Genomic DNA, 15,138 nt, shown 5'->3' with positions numbered 1-15,138 from the left:
GTATATGTTTAAATGGTAACAGGATAAGTGGGCACCTCGATGTAAAATTGGCTATTTTGTCCAACATGTTAAAAAAATAATAATATTTGAACCTGTATATCCAGTCATTTTGCGGCATAAACAAGAAGTTGGAAGGATACATTTAAGGATTTAATGATGAACTGTGCATGTTCCCATCATGTATAGGAGTATACATACTTTACTTTACTCAAGAGCAATTTTCAAATATATATATTTTTTACATTTTGGACAAAATAGCTTTTTTTTGCCCAGATATCCCTGTTGTGCCCACTTCCCACCTATCCTGCATCCGTTTAAAGGGCGGAGCAGGTCTCGCTTCTTTTGGGCGTGTTTTTTTTCATAGACCCGGTTGCTTGCTTCTCTCTCAGAACCTGGCAACACTGGTGGTGAAGAGAGGGAGCAAGAGCAGCGCAGCATCACAGCATCCTCCTCCTTCATCCCTGGACCTGATCACCGTTCAACTGGTAAGAGAGCGATCTATACATACACACACACTACAGAGAAACCTGTTAACTGTACAGCCTTTAGACACACATTCCCTGCTCGATTCACAATTACGGTTGTTATTGTGATTTTTGTATATATCTCAAGCCTAAAAAGAAGGGGGGAAAATACATTTTCCCCCTTCTTTTTAAGGCTTGAGAAATATACTTGTGTGTGTGTTTTTTTTTTTAAAGAACACCACGTTATTTTATGAACAAATCCAAAAGGGGTTGTTGTGGTGGTTATTAAATTATGAGTTTATTATTAGCCTATATCAACGTGTTATGATCTAAACCGGGAGAGGGTGAGGGAGAGGGGGGTGGGCATTCTCTTGGCAAAGCTATATACAATATTTCTCTAAACGTTATTAAAAGCCGTTGTGTCCACTCCACCACCCCGAGGCCATTATGATCATCGATAGCCTGGCTTTGATCGCGTTGCTTGTTGTTTTTTTCAGTGAAACAAACCCACGAGACATTGCGGTGCAGTTCTTGCCCTTGAAATCAAGGCAAAGGCGCACGCACTTTATTCTGAGCATCATGTGGATGAATGAGGCAGATTCTTGTAGTAGCCTGGTCTCACACACACCGCACCCCCCCCCCCCCCCCCCCCCACACACACACACACACACGCACGCACGCACGCACGCGTACACACGCACACACACACACACACACACACACACACACACACACACACACACACACACACACACACACACACACACACACACTCCACTTGTTATTCTCTAACTAACAGGAGGGTGTGTGTGTGTGTGTGTGTGTGTGTGTGTGTGTGTGTGTGTGTGTGTGTGTGTGTGTGTGTGTGTGTGTGTGTGTGTGTGTGTGTGTGTGTGTGTGTGTGTTTGAGAGATTGTCCTAACAGAGACCTGTCCTAAAATAGGTTAAACTCAGAATACTGACAGAGAGAGAGAGAGAGAGAGAGAGAGAGAGAGAGAGAGAGTAGCGCTGTCACAATTAAACATGTAAGTTGACCATTAATTGTCACTCAAATGCGATTAACGATTTAATTGTGTGTTTGGCGTTGAACATTTGAACATAGGCTTCGTAATCAAAAATTGCACAGGGCAGATATGACAAATAACTGAAATATGCAAAGAAATTATTGACATATTTAATAATTTAATGCATGTGAAAATAGCAGAAATAAAACTGTACATTGTGTAGTCATGTCCCAAAGTGTCCAGAATGTATAGTGAAACAGTTGCTATACAAAACATGAACGCATCAAATCTCTGTCTCTTCCTCTCTGTTGCTCGCCCACCCCTCTCTCTCTCTCTCCCCATCCCTATCGCACTTTATCTAATCTCTGTATCCCTCTTTTTTTCTGTCTATATACAACCGAGATAATGCATCACTTATGGGCTTATGTTTTAAATGGCATGGAAGCAGAATGTAACCATTCATCTTAATCTCAGTGCATAATCTGGTATCATATCACAATGTCACTGGTTAATCTTTGCTGATGGCTTATACGAGCTTCCTCCCCTCCAACCGCGCGTGTGTGTGTGTGTGTGTGTGTGTGTGTGTGTGTGTGTGTGTGTGTGTGTGTGTGTGTGTGTGTGTGTGTGTGTGTGTGTGTGTGTGTGTGTGTTCCACTGATCTCCTGTGAGCGGAGCATTAATTGCATTTCAATAATTAAATACTCCCCTTAAAACCATCAGCTTTGTGAAACCAGAGGGGTATTGGAGAGGGAATTGACCAGGTTTGCACACTGCAGTGCTCTCACTCGGCACCTTGTGTGTGTGTGTGTGTGTGTGTGTGTGTGTGTGTGTGTGTGTGTGTGTGTGTGTGTGTGTGTGTGTGTGTGTGTGTGTGTGTGTGTGTGTGTGTGTGTGTGTGTGTGTGTGTGTGTGTGTGTGTGTGTGTGTGTGTGGTGTGCGTGTATGCGTGTGCAAAAAAAAAGTATCTATAGTGCAATGTTGAAATACTCTCTTACAAGTAAAAGTCCAGAATTCTAAATGTTACTTAAAAGTGCACAAATATTGGTATCAAAATGTACTTATAAACTAAAAGTAGAAAGTACTCATTATGCAGAATGTCCCATTTCACAAGTTTTCAAATGTATAAAATATATGAAATTCCTTTGAAAATTGCTGAACTCACAACATGTCGCTTTGCGACGCGTTGTGAGATTGTAGATCGGCTATTTTCAAATAGCCAAAGTATACAGTATATATATAGGGCTTAAGTGGTTAATGCATTTTTGTATTAATAATCAAAATCTACAAAGTAACTAGTAGTAACAAAAGTTTTCAAACAATTGAAGTTGAGTAAAAGTACAATATTTGCTTCTGAGATGTAGTGGAGTAGAAGAAAAAGTATCATACTATAATTCTAGTAACCTCTGTAGTGGTGGTGAGTATGTGAGTGAAGATACCCGGTTCTCCTCACTGGCTGGACCAATTGCTCTGATTTTGCACACAGCCATTGACCATTACCATCTGAACGCAACTGTGAAGCCCGTTTTTCAATTTCATCAAATCTCAGCTTCTTATTAGCGTTTTTGTGTCAAACACTGTCGCCATGGTTACGGGGCTGCCCAGCTATGGGACGAACTGCCTCCCGGGTTGCCAGATCATGTGCGCATATTCCCCCACGGATGCGCTGCGCCGACCGGGTATGGTCTAGTATACATATAATTCATTGAAATACTCCATTAAATAAAAAAATCCTAACTGTACTTAGTTACTTTACACCACTGCTCTGCACCTTGTGTGCGTGCGTGTTTGTCTATATGTACGTTTTTCTACTGTATTTGTCTGTCTGTCTGTCTGTCTGTCTGTCTGTCTGTCTGTCTGTCTGTCTGTCTGTCTGTCTGTCTGTCTGTCTGTCTGTCTGTCTGTATGTCTGTCTGTCTGTCTCTCTGTCTGTCTGTCTCTCTGTCTAGAAGAATCTGATCTACACAAATGAATACATTAACACTGAGGATTGTATTATGTACATTGTACTGAAGATAACAGAGGCTAATAAACAACCACACTTTATTAGCTTCATCCCAAAAGAAAGAAAGAAAGAAAATCTGGCATCAGTGAAGCACATATTGTTACAGAGCTGAGGAAATCAGTTAAAATATGAAAACTCACCCTAGAGATAAATACTACTGTACTGAATGCTACTTTTGGAATGCATGTTAGTGTTCCTGTGTGCCACTCTGCTCATAATAACTAGGACAACATCTGTTACCAGCAGCTTATCACATTCCCAGCCTGGTGTTTGTGATGTTACCACTAGGATACCAATAGACATCGCTACAGTATGTTTCCATTGCAATGAGTGAGAGAGAGATCTGCCCTTCAAACAAATGGTTCATAGTTGGTGTGTATTTTATCCTGGTATACAGAGGATTTGTGGGTTTTTGACAGTGGTGGAAAAAGTACTCAAATGTTTTACTTGAGTAAAAGTATCAATACTGCAATATAGAAATACTCTGTAAGGGCCACGGTCACACCAACAGGCTGCCCGCTGATAAACTCAGGTTGTGTGCGGACGACGTTTTTTTGCAGCCAGTATGGTATGGCATGTACAGTACCAGAGCGCCTAAACGCAAGGTGTGCGCGACACACGGAAAGATACGCAAGACCATCAAACCACGTAAGCTCACAATGTGTCGCGTTGCGACGCATTGTGAGCTTGCAGATCGGCTATTTTCAAAAGGCCGAAATGTATATAGTTGCTGAAGTTGTTAATGTATGTTTTTTTGTAATAATAATCAAAATATACAAAGTAACGAGTAAAGTTTCCAAATAAATGTAGTGGAGTAAAACTACAACATTTGGATCAGAGATGTAGTGGAGTAGAAGGAAAAATATTGGAAATTGGAATTCAAGTACAAATAACTCAAAATTGTACTTAAGCACAGTACTTCAGTAAAAGTACTTAGTTACTTTCCACCACTGGTTTTTGACTGCAATAGCCAATAGCCAGCCCTATAATTCAGTAACAATATTCACCACTGTAGGTTGTAGGCACACATGGAGGGAACCCAGCAGGTTTGTCCTCTGTAACGAGCCAGTGTGGTGAATGCACAGGGGATTAGCTTCTCCTCAGCCAGAGGAAGGAGGAGGAGAGGAACGGGGAGGGGGAGTACGGAGAGAGGAGGTCAGGAGTCCAATCAGGGTGTCAGAGATAGATAGATAGAGAGAGAGAGAGAGAGAGAGAGAGAGAGAGAGAGAGAGAGAGAGAGAGAGAGAGAGAGAGAGAGAGAGAGAGAAGAGAGTGAGAGAGAGAGAGGGGGAGACTGAGAGTGTGTGTGTGTGTGTGTGTGTGTGTGTGTGTGTGTGTGTGTGTGTGTGTGTGTGTGTGTGTGTGTGTGTGTGTGTGACACACGCACGCACACACACACACACACACACACACACACACACACACACGGTCCTGAAATTGATCTGTCAATTGATTGGTTGGTCGGGCGGATTGTTGATCTGGAGGGATGAGTGATTGAGGCAGACTCCTGACCTCCCTCTATCATCACCTCATCTCTCTCTCTCTCTCTCTTCTTAAACCCCCCCCCTTCTCTCTATTTCCGACTCCCTTTCTTGTCGCTCTCTCTCTCTCTCTCTCTCTCTCTCTCTCTCTCTCTCTCTCTTTCTCTCTCTCTCTCTCTCTCTCTCTCTCTCCTCTGAATCTTACTCCTTCACACTATTAGGCCGATCTCTCTCTATCTCAGTCTCTCCCTCTTTCTTGCCATGGTCTCTATATGTTTTTCTCTGTCTGTCTGTCTGTCTTTCCCTCCCTACCTCAAATCACAGCAAGCTTTTCTTTAGCATTAACATTACATGTCACTCTCACACACTCTCTCTCTCCCTGAGCTGGAGGAATGTATAAGTCACATAATTGTCTCAAGTGATTTGGCATATACCTACTGTATGTTCCTCCCTCATGCTCACACCACTGCAGTAATGACAGCCATGTGATGTATTCTCTTAATTGTTTTGCTTGCTACCACATCATTGCCCTCCTGCATCCCCGCTCGGCTGGCTTTGTCCCTCCTCCTCTATGACTAACCCCCCCCCCCCCCCCCCCCCCCCGCCCTCTCAAGCGAAGGAGTTCACTGTTCACAGTCCATGAAAGATTGAAAATAGCTCCCTTATTATCACCTCGTCTCCCTCTGTTCTCTCCATCTCTCACTCATGATTCTCATGATTCTCACTGTTTTCTGACGTGTTCTTTCTCTGTCTCTAGCCTCCCTTCATTTCTGTTTGTCCATATTCTATGATTATTGCACTATATACGCTCCCTTTAACTATGTAAGCCTTTATGTCTTATTCTGCATGGCTGCCTCCTCTCCTCTCCTCTCCTCTCCTCTCCTCTCCTCTCCTCTCCTCTCCTCTCCTCTCCTCTCCTCTCCTCTCCTCTCCTCTCCTCTCCTAGGACTAGTTAACAGTAACCTTTCCTGTGCCCTGGTCCTGTCTCCCTGGTCTTTAGTCCATTGGAAAGTGCCTTCAGTCTTTTCACTTTTACCACTGACCCCAAATAGAGGGCGATCCAATTACAGCTCAAAACCTCTCTAGTACAGTCCCACAGCTCCATGGTATTGTGCGTGTGTGTGTGTATGCGTAAGAGTGTGAATGTGTGTGTGTGTGTGTGTGTGTGTGTGTGTGTGTGTGTGTGTGTGTGTGTGTGTGTGTGTGTGTGTGTGTGTGTGTGTGTGCGTGCGTGCGTGCGTGTGTGCGTTCGTCTGTGTGTCTGTGTGTTGTGTAAGGGTGTGAGTGTGTGCGTGTGCAAGTGCGTGTATGGCCGTGTACAGTGCAGTAAAACATGCTAGGCTATGCAGGGGTCAATGGATAGCACTGGCTCAGAATTCAAATTAACTACCTTATTTACATTTAATCCTCATTTCCCCCGGAGGGCGTTTTTTCTCTTCTCTTAATCTCTTCTTTATCTCTCCGTCTCTTTCTGTCTTTTCTGTTTTGTTTTCAATCGATGTAATTTATCTCTTTGTCTGTCTGTCTGTCTGTCTGTCTGTCTGTCTGTCTGTCTGTCTGTCTGTCTGTCTGTCTGTCTGTCTGTCTGTCTGTCTGTCTGTCTGTCTGTTAACAGCGATTAATAAGAGCATGACCTCTGCTGCTCCCTGTGGAGAGAGCAGAGAGCACCATGGGACCTCAGGCACATTCTATGACCCATGACCTAATGAGCACCTCAATTAGCTCTGCTGCTTTCAACGCCGACAATTATTGGCAACATTTACAACACAACACGTCACTCAATAATTCTGTCAATCGTTTTTTGATACACACAAGGGCACAGACCTCATTACAACTACTTACTAATTACAAACATCACCACAAGAAAAAACTTGTCTTGTATTTTGCTGCAAACATGCAGTGGCAGCCTTTGCCATTTGGAGGCCCATTTCAGAAACCTATTGGAACACAATGTGTATTTTGACACAAACACTTATATCAGTGTTTCCCAAAGTGTACAAATGGAACCAAATGGACCCATTTGATTCCATTTGTACACTTTAACTACATGGGGGATGTTATGGGGGATCCTCAATGTATAGATCCTATAGACCAGGGGTTCAAAAACATGTTCATACCTAGCCTGGTTCCAAACCATAGACCCCGCCCACTCTCTGAGTGGACTGCCTCTTGGTCTGGTGTTGAAATGTGAGCCTATAGGATATCTTCGATACCCTCGAGTACCGTCCAATGAGAGTCGGAGGTGGGGGTGGGTCTAACGACAAGCCAATCAGCGAATATCTGCTAAAACAAGCTGTGCGATGACGTCAGATGTATAGGCGGATCCGTGGATCTCTTGTGATTGGTTTAGGGAAATACGAATCCCCTTCCCCTTGCAATCGCAGACACTGGAGCCAATTTCAGACTGAAGCTCCACGCAGCCTTCAGGCTGATAATCAGGCTAGTTCATGCCAGCCTCTGGCTACGGCCTCCCATGTGGCTTGAAACATTTAGATCTTTAATCATGAGGATCTCTGGATCCACATGGGAACAAGCCTGGTGTGGACCTCAGACATGTGGCCAAGCCTGTGGCATCAGTCATCTATGATGTCAGTCGTCTATATATATATATTTGTTTTACCAATTGTCCGCCCGACTCCCCCGACTACACTACATCTATGCACCCTTAAGCACCATGGACAGCAACACTGTCACTAAACGCACACCATCCAAGTTTTAACACCTAATAAATTACTAGGCTGTACTCTTTACTAAAACAAATAGGCATTGGCCTTTTAATAAGAAGGGCAATACTGATAAATCACCTGGATATTTCTCTCTCTCTCTCTCTCTCTCTCTCTCTCTCTCTCTCTCTCTCTCTCTCTCTCTCTCTCTCTCTCTGTCTCTGTCTCTCTCTCTCTCTTCCTTTCCCATTTAGAATCAGGTTTATTGTCACATCACAGGTTTACAAGGTAAAGAAGTGGGTGAAATTTGTTTTCGTACATCATTCCCATCGCAACGTTATTTCCATAGAAAGAAGAGGGGGGGTGAAGAAGAGGGGTGGGCAAGTGGGAAGGAGATCAAACAAGAGAACAACAAAAAGCCCAAACAGGTTATCTACATATTTAGTACCTGAGATAAAAAAATATGACGAAGGTGCCCGAGCATAGCAGCAATGTATACTGTGCATGATATACTTATGGACGTTAAGGTGCTTAGAGAAAAAAAAGAAAAGCACAATAAAAGACCAAAAAAAAGTCGTTAAAAAGTGCGTTATACATGGGATTAAGGTGCAAAAAAGTCAGTGCGTGTCAACCACATAATCCACATAAAGTGGACTGACCCTGGTATAATCCGCAAGTAGTTCCATGAGGGAGAGCAAAAGAAGAAAGTCACTTGTACCTAGTGTAGTCCACAGGTATGTCCAAGGAGGAGCTAAGTCCAAGTAATTTGTCCCTGGTATAATACACAGATGTGTTCAAGAAGAGCAAAAAAGGTCCGCGACCAGCTCGACAGTACCGCCTATTGTCAGGCTGCTGAACAAGGCTCATGCCTCATGCAGCAGTCTGACAGTAGCCGGATTAAAACTGCACCAGAACCTGGTGGTGGTACTCTTGATACTGCGGTAGGGCCCCTTGCCCGGTCGCGGTCGTTGTAGTGTTTGAACAGTTTGTGACTTGGGTGGTGCTTGTCCTTGATGATGCGCTTGGCTTTGACCACGCACCGCTTCTTGTACAGTTCTTGGAGCGCTGGGAGCTCGCCTCCCATTATACGCTCTGTCGATCGTACTACTCGCTGTAGGTTGATCTTTTCTCGGGCAGTGCAGTTCCCATACCAGGCCGTGACACAGCCTGTTAGGACGCCTTCAACCGAACTGTTGTAATACAGCCTGAGGATGCGATGTCCTACTCCGAACTTCTTAAGGCGGCGGAGCCAGTACAGTCGCTGCTGAGCCTTTTTCTTCACGTGTGTGTGGTGTGTGTCTCCCATTTCTCCCATTTACTGCTGCTATTTAACATATGTATGTTCAAAATGCGCTTCTGTCTCTTCTGCCAGTTTCTTCACCTCAACAAGCAGACACACACCCGCTGATGATACATGAGTGACAGCTGTCACTCATAACACCCCCGCCCGGACACGCCCAATCATTGCTTTCAGCCTCGTGTGTTTAGCTTCATTCTGTAGATTCAGGCTTTTATATCTACACAGGGTGTCAGTTTCTTTTTGTATAGGATAAGTCCATTGAAATGGATGGTGTCGACAGCAGGGAAAGGGGATTACCATCCACATTGTAGGGGCCGTAGAGCGCCTTGGCGGTATACCACTTGGAAATTGGAAGGTTCCCGGGTTTAATCCCAGGCTCCCCCCCTGGGTTAGTGTCAGTGGTGTAAAGTAACTAAGTACCTTTACTCAAGTACTGTACTTAAGTAAAATGTTGAGGTATTTTTTACTCTACTGGAGTATTTCAAATTTTTAGTACTTTTACTTCTACTCCACTACATCTCAGAGGCAAAAATCGTACTTTTACTCCACTACAATTATTTGAAAACTTTAGTTACTAGTTACTTTGAAGATTTTGATTATTATTACAATCTTTACATTACCCACTTCAGCCCTATATACATTTCGTCCATTTGAAAATAGCCGATCTACAAGTTCACAATGCTTCGCGATGCGACGCATTGTGAACTTAGATCTGCTATTTTCAAAGATTATACAATTTAGACATTTGAAAACTTGTGAAATGGGACATTCTGCATAATGAGTACTTTCTACTTTTGGTACTTTAAGTACATTTTGATACCAATACTTTTGTACTTTTACGCAAGCCAATTTAGTATTCCGGACATAGACCTGTAACAGAGTATTTCTACATTGCAGTACTTGGTACTTTTACTTAAGTAAAACATTTGTGTACTTTTCCCACCACTGGTTAGTGTCCTTGGGCAAGAAACCGATCTGAACCCCTATAACTGCTCTCAGTGAGCTGGTTGGTGCCTTGCATGGTTTCCTCTGCCATTGGTATAATGCACATTGTAAAGACACAAGCGCTGTAGAGAAAGACGCTATGCACCATTTACCATTTTGTAGACAACATGAGGCTGTAGGCTACAAGAAAGAAAATGTACACACAGCTAGCATTACTTTTGTTGTTTTTCTGCATATAGGTAGGGCTGTCACGATAAAACATTTAAGTTGACAATTAATTGTCACTCAAATAATTAGCGATTTAATTGTGTGTTTGGCATTGAATATTGGAACATTATGAGCTTTGTAATAAAGAAATTATATTACAAATAACTAAAATATATATATTTAATAATTCTATACATATAAAAATAGCAGAAATAGCTGATCTACAAGCTTGCGACGCGTTGTAAACTTGTAGATCTGCTATTTCAGCTTTTTTTTATATTTGAAAATGTGTGAAAAGGTTTCAACATGGAAACGATTATGAGGATTATGCAAAAAATAATTGAGATTAGACGTTTATGTAATAATTGTGACAGGCCTAATATACAGGTATGTTTCTTTCAAATGGTCTGTGACTGCGACGTACCATCATCTCAAACCATAGCACAGGGCAGACCAGAGATTCATTGCATAAGATGAAAGAGTAATATTCCTTCTGGCCAGAAGACTTAACAAAACTAATCATTTTTCAGCATTTGTCTCAGGTGTCATCAGTGATAAAGTAAGGTACAGCAATTACACAGTAAAATGCTCAGCGCTAGTTTAACTTCCGACTCGAGAATGTACAAATGAAACCAAATGGACCCGCAATGGATATAAATCAACACTGAGGATTTTTACTGTGTACCAAAATACGGTTCAGTCTCTTTTTTTTAAGACCACACCACTTCAACAGTACACTGTGGCTGCGTTCTTCATCACCCGCATGAGTGCTGATTACTATCTGTTTAAACAGAGAAACAAGGAGACATTACACGGTACATAGAAGCAGTTCTGAGGGTGGATTTAACTCTGAGTGTACAAAATGGAACCAAATGGCAGTGGTGGAAAAAGTACTCACATTTTGTACTTAAGTAAAAAATATCAATACTGCTCTGTAGAATACTCTGTTACAAGTAAAAGTCCGGAATTCAAAATGTTCTTGAGTAAAAGTACAAAAGTACAAAAGTATTGGTATCAAAATGTACAAAAGTAAAAGTACTCATTATGCAGAATGTCTCATTTCACAAGTTTTCAAATGTATACAATCTATAAAAATCTTTTGAAAATAGCAGATCTACAAGCTCACAATGTGTCGCGATGCGACGCATTGTGAGCTGTGTCATCAACCCCTGGGATTTCCCTCAAACTATATTTTTGCTAAGGACATACAAAATGAGTGGTCAATAATATTACCATAAATAAAATACTAATGCATACTAGTCCAGTAGACACATGTTCCAAGAGAACACATGCTGTGTTTTTTGTTTTTAAAGAGGGAGAGTGGTTAGTCCCTTTGAACTCTATTTTATTTGATTAAGATGGTAAGTAGGAAAGCTGAGAGGGAAGATGGAGCATTTTGTAACCCATTTTCCAAAATTGCTTTAAAAGTCAAGTGTATTATTGTTATTATTTCCATGGCCATCTCTGCACTTTTGTCTACTTTCTATTTCACGTTCTAAATCAAAGTGATGGCTTTGAACTTTTCAAAGCATTAAAGACAAGTAGAGACGGTGAGAATAATCACAATAATGTCATATTGACATCATCCACCGGTCGTTACTCATAAGCTTAAAAAACTCAGGCCCAGTCATTAGGCACGTATCCGCCACTGTTTACCTGGTTTAACAAGGTTTGAATACCTGTCTGGCAGTGTCTTTATTAGAGTGTTAATGTCAAAGGACATTTGGGAAACCCAGCTCTTATCCTGTTAAGTCAAAATCAGGTCACTATTTTATACATCAGCATACAACAATGGACAGCAGGCATCTTGATAAGAGTGCCTGTTGTAAATATGAACAGTGTGGATAATTCAATATCATGATGATGAGTGACTTGCAATTATATTCTGATTTGATTTGAGTAAAGAGGTGTCCAATGATAATGTAGTAGAATAAAATAAAATAAATCTTGTTTTAAATGTATTGAAGTAAAAGTTGTGAGGCTATAAACTCAAGTAAAGTACAGAAGTATACCAGTATAGCACTGGTATTTCTGCATTCATTAAATCCTGGTGAACTACCTATTCTGAAGAAAACCTGGAGACTGGCAAGTCAGCCACTGTATACTGGCTCTAATATTCTTATATTTTAAATAGAAGATTTGCCGCAGACATGGACAAGTCTTGTCACGGACACGTCTGTCCGTGTACGGACACATTGATGACCCCCTGATTGTGAGCTTGTAGATAACTATGTTTGAATTCAGTTTAACGCTCTGTGAGTCAAATGACCCCTGAGGATTGTATTGTCCATAAAGAGGAGAGGAGAATCACAGAGTACATCGAGGCATGTATGGTTTGTGTGTGCGTACGCGTTCTTCTGGCATGCTGCCAGGCGCTTGTGTGAATATTTTAATTTGCTCCTGTGAATGCTCGTGGTGTGAAATCTGGTGATATGAAGCGGGGGAGAGGGAAAGAGAGGAAAAAAAGGACAGAAATTACATTTTTGTTCTTTTATAACTCACAGCAAACATGTATTGCTTATTGTTCTGCAGCTTGCTTGGAGACAGATGGTAATAGAGAATAAAAAAGTCTTTGTTCTCTATAACTACAGTTGATTCCCTCGACACGCTCCATTATTAGACTGTGCTTGGGAGCAGAGTATACAGTAATATTTGCAGAGAAGGCACCCTTTGATAATGGCCTAGAATTTGTTTTTAATCCATTAAGACCGGGAACGCATCTGTGCCATTTTAAGATTTCTTTGGCTATTCAAAAGTAGCAGATATACAAGCTCATAGCGGGGCACCGAGTGAACATTTGTGTAAATCTTTGAACATGTATTTTTTCAAAGCAAACATTTGTAAAATATTTTGTTCCAGGGACCCCCAGAAGCAAAGATTTGAGTTACAAATGTTCGCTTTAAAAAGTATATATTCAAAAATGTGCACAAATGTTCAAGATTTTTCCAAAAATAGCAGATCTACAAGCTCATAGCTATGAGCTTGTACTGTATATCTGCATTGTTTTTAATAGCCAAAGAAAGAAGAATCTAAATCTAAATGACACAGATGCGTTCCCGGTCTTAATGGGTTAATGTTTTTGTGAAAATGAGTAACATCATAAAACAAGAATGCTGAAGCAGCAGTAATACGCACCAGAGCCCCAGTTTGGAATTGTTTTAGTAAATTATAGTACAATTTAGTTTAGACTGAACGGTCAAACTTTTAGATGAAACATGCAGACTTTGACTTTCTTTTTTTCTTATTTTTTTACGATTATCTCGGTCCCTGACTCATATTTCCCCAATCCTATTTTAAAATAGCACGTCATCACAGTCATGTTACTACGACTCAGCCATAACCATATAAGGAGTTCCCAATGCAGCTACGCCCAAATATGGAGTGTGTTGTCTAACCTCAATGTGTCGTCATGGCATCAGGCGCAAACAAATCAGTCAGCTCCATATATGGGCACAAAAGGGGGCATGCATGGGACAAGGACGGACAGATACAGAGATCTCCATGTATATGTGCTTACCGGTCAGAACGGTGGTGGGCCCGAACTCTAGATGTGAGGGACCTCTAGTAACCAGTGGTGTTAAGTAACTATGTACATTTACTCAAGGATTGCACTTAAGTACAATTTTGAGGTATTTTTTTTAACTTTACTGGAGTATTTCCAATTTTCAGTACTTTTACTTCTACTCCACTACATCTCAGAGACAAATATTTTACTTTTACTCCACTACAATTATTGAACACTTTAGTTACTAGTTACTTAGTAGATTTTACAAAACATATATTACCCACTTCAGCCCTATTTACATTTCGGCCATTTGAAAATAGCCGATCTACATGTTCAGGAGCTTGTAGATCTGCTATTTTATACATTTGAAAACTTGTGAAAAGGGAAATTCTGCATAATGAGTACTCTTTACTTTTGGTACTTTAAGTACATTTTGATACCAATACTTTTGTACTTTTACTCAAGTAAATGTTGAATTCAGATTGCTTGGAGACAAATTTGGGGCTGATTTGTTACTGTATAAGAAGGAAGGACAGGGAAGGAAATGATGAAGGAAGAGAGGAACGCAAGACCTCCAAATCGTATACATTTTTTTGTGCATGACTAATACATTATTTTAACCAATCTGTATTGTATGGTATGTAAATGTAATACAATACATCAAACACAAATGTGGTGGTTGGAGGCGGGTTCTCTTCTATTAAGAAATGTTGATTTAAAAGAGGATTTGCATGAAACTGAACTGGACTCTATGACGGTGTCACGCAACGAAAATAGCAGATCTACAACTGCAAGCCCACAAAGTGTCGCAATGCAACTCGTTGTGAGCTTGTATAGATTGCCTTTTTTTGGTGCGCAAAAAAGTAGGCTTATACATTCAATGTGTCTCATACTCCTTAACCCATTAAGACCGGGAACGCATCTGTGTCATTTTTACATTTCTTTGGCTATTCAATAATTTTGGAAATGTGTCCAAATCTTTGAATATATATATATTTTTTAAAGCAAAACATTTTAACTCAAATTGAACCACTGATATAGAATATATATATATATATATATATATATATATATATATATATATATATATATATTAAAACGATTTAGAAGACATTTGTAGAATCCCCAGAAGCAAAGATTTGAGTTACAAATGTTTAAAAATATACATATTCAAGATTTGCACACATGTTCAAGGTTTTTCGAAAATAGCCAAAAGAAATTCAAAAATGACACATGGGTTAACTTTCTGAAGATCCATGTCAAATCAGTAAGGGAACTAAGCACGTCTGGATGTCAGCGTCTCATTGGATAATGTACTGTAGATCTGTATAGAGGACAAAAGGGTACGTTTCATGTCTCACACTGTCTCTGGCTGATGATGAAGAGATGATGATGATGATGACGATGGATAGCCTAATTATGATAATTACATGTCAGCCACTTTTCTTTTTGTGTGTGTGTGTGTGTGTGTGTGTGTGTGTGTGTGTGTGTGTGTGTGTGTGTGTGTGTGTGTGTGTGTGTGTGTGTGTGTGTGTGTGTGTGTGTGTGTGTGTGTGTGTGTGTGTGC

At 40.9% G+C, this 15,138-nt stretch overlaps 1 protein-coding gene across 1 annotated transcript in view; it reads left to right on the top strand.

The window, feature by feature from the left end:
- Positions 1-430: 430 nt before the first annotated feature.
- serpini1 (serpin peptidase inhibitor, clade I (neuroserpin), member 1) overlaps positions 431-15,138 on the top strand; it is a 46,059-nt gene continuing 31,351 nt past the window's right edge. Inside the window, exon 1 of the mRNA XM_084065542.1 lies at positions 431-485. The gene's annotated coding sequence lies outside the window, so the exon portion shown is untranslated. The remainder of the gene's footprint in view (positions 486-15,138) is intronic.

Source organism: Gymnoscopelus microlampas (genome assembly GCF_963454915.1).
Source record: "Gymnoscopelus microlampas genome assembly, chromosome: 8".
NCBI classification, from domain to species: domain Eukaryota; kingdom Metazoa; phylum Chordata; class Actinopteri; order Myctophiformes; family Myctophidae; genus Gymnoscopelus; species Gymnoscopelus microlampas.
This window is presented reverse-complemented; position numbering and strand designations above follow the sequence as displayed.